The 2,349-nt window shown below is 40.3% G+C and overlaps 1 protein-coding gene across 2 annotated transcripts in view; it reads left to right on the top strand.

The window, feature by feature from the left end:
- PITPNA (phosphatidylinositol transfer protein alpha) overlaps window positions 1-2,349 on the top strand; it is a 25,727-nt gene that overhangs the window by 443 nt on the left and 22,935 nt on the right. The window lies entirely within an intron of this gene.

The raw sequence follows: 2,349 nt of genomic DNA, 5'->3' as shown, positions 1-2,349 counted from the left end.
GCGGGTGCTCCCGGGGGCGGCCGGTGCCGCCGAGGGCCTTGCCTGGGTCCGCGCCTCCAGGGCCAGGGCCGGCCGCCCGGCCCGGGACGCCGGCGGGGAGCCGCCGGCTTTTACTGTGACTGTTTTTTGGTTTTGGCTTGTTCCCCCMTCCCCCCTCCCCCTTTAAACTGTTTTCCGCGGGGTCGGGAGGCAGCGACGTTGGGGATCTTGCCTCCCCTCGTTGTAACGAGGCCTAATGAGGAGCCTGCTCTTTACCCCCCAACCCCCCCCCACTATGTAATTTCTACCTAGAAAATCAAAGAGGAATAAATATGACAGAAATAAAATAGCTCCACAATTTTTTCTTGTGCGGAAGCTTCAGCTTTTAGTTCTGTCTCCGAGTCTCCTGTGGTTGTTGCGTCCCATGATGGGGAAGGAGAGGAAGAAAACAGGGGCTGGACAAAGTGTCCCAAGCGTGTGTGTAACTATTAGTCACATTGCTTTATGTGGTCTTTCACTCAGTTCTGTCATTCACTTAAGTGTCGTATGTTCTTTTGGACCAGTGCACTTTGGCTAGATGTTTTTGAGCTGCGCATACTTACTGCTCATGTTTCCTTCTTGAATTCAAAGATTCAGTTTACATTTTATTTTAAGTGTATTCTGTCCTTTTAAACTTCTTTTGATTGATGGAAGAGGGTTTTTTTTTCTTTTTCTTTTTTCTTTTTTTTTCTCTTTCTCCCTTTTCCTAGTGGAAGATAGCTGTGATCTCAGTGATAAAGCAGGTTTTCAGATCTTTTCTTCAAGTGCATTTACTTATGTGATGGTGTTGTCCTCTTGGCTATTACTTTGCCAGATCGTGGAGCATGGGATGGATCTACATCAGAACTCTGCTGAGAGTTGCACTGGTCCTTGCAGTTAGTTACCTTTCATCATAGATAACCTTTTTTTTTGTTTTGTTTTTTTTCCCCTTCTCATCCTTAAACCGTTGTTATTTTTATCCAGTGGTAGGGGTGTACAATTTAACAGCAGCAGAGCCGGTCTTTCTAACACAGACACACCCTTACCTTCTGGGCCACTAAGCTGTGTAACAGACAAAAACACAAGATGAATGCTTGGTTTTAGACGTATGAAAAGCTAGAAAACTTGTTCTTATATAACCTCTATTTTGTTGATATTTTTATGATTATYGTTGGTAGATATACTTTTTCTCTTATGGTAGCTGTTTTATTTCTATTCAAGTTTACCTATCTGTTTAATGATTTTAGTTACAGTTTCAGTCTTGCCTAGTACTGCAGTACAGCTCACTTGCCAGTGAGCTCTACTACCTACAGTGCATCTCGTAAAGGTGGGAGTATCATTTACTTTGCATACTTTCTGAAATCTGAAAATTCAGAGTTCCTTCTTATGAGGATGATTTCCAAAAGTCCCTTTACTTGGGATTCTTATTATGGCAGTTTATCTAATTGATCTTTCACACTGCCCACTCCAGAAATAAAGAATAAACATGAAGACTAATGGGCAAAAGACAGTAATTATTACATTTGTTTCTTTTTATTGACTTCTATTTTCAGAAGTCCCAATAAACCTCTTGTGCCTTTTCATTAGCTCTCTTGTCCTTTTTTTTTCTTCCCTTCTTTGTGTCTGTTAAAGGATATGTGGCTTTAAGGGCAGTCAAAGTTGCAAAAACCAGTCAGAGAATTTACTTTTTAGTTTCTTGGGATTTCCAGCTAACTCTAGCTGTTGCATATTTGGAGTTGTGTCATTGTATTGGTTCTTGTGTAAACCTTTCTCAATGTTGTATGTAAAAGTTGCCGGTTTTACGTGCTACTTGACTTTAGTTTTTGACTAAATCTTGTATTCCAGGAAGCAGCTGGTAAGGCATTTAGAAACTACTTTCTTTGGTATGGCTTGGATATAAKAAGATATTCACTAGTACTGTTTGATTGGTTCTGGGTGCCTCAACGGTTACATGCAGGGTACCTTGCTGCCTACCTAGTGTAAGTGGTAAAAATATAAATAAGCTGCATGTCATGTGAGGAGATTATTCTTCTATCTCTGTAACTGTTTGTTACATTCTCCCTAGTAAACCAAACAGGTATTATCTGTTCCATAGGTATTTTGGGAGACATTACAGAAACAGAGCAATACAACAAAAGCCCTGTGTCAGATCTTTCAATGAAAGACAATCTGTGTGATCCATCTTTTCTCTGAAGCTTCCCCTGCTGATGGTTATGCAGCAATAGCTTTTGTTTAATGCTTTAATTTGATGCCCTATAAGTCTATCGGAATTATCTTTCATTTCTACCTATCTTTGCTATAGATAAGCAGAGGTTTGTCCTTTCTTTCCTTTTTTTTTTTTTTTTTTTTTTT

The sequence above is a fragment of the Rhea americana genome, unplaced genomic scaffold (genome assembly GCF_003343005.1).
Source record: "Rhea americana isolate MKP2758 unplaced genomic scaffold, rheAme1 scaffold_295, whole genome shotgun sequence".
NCBI classification, from domain to species: Eukaryota; Metazoa; Chordata; class Aves; order Rheiformes; family Rheidae; genus Rhea; species Rhea americana.
The sequence above is the reverse complement of the archived record's forward strand: the minus strand, read 5'-3'. Positions and strand labels throughout refer to the sequence as shown.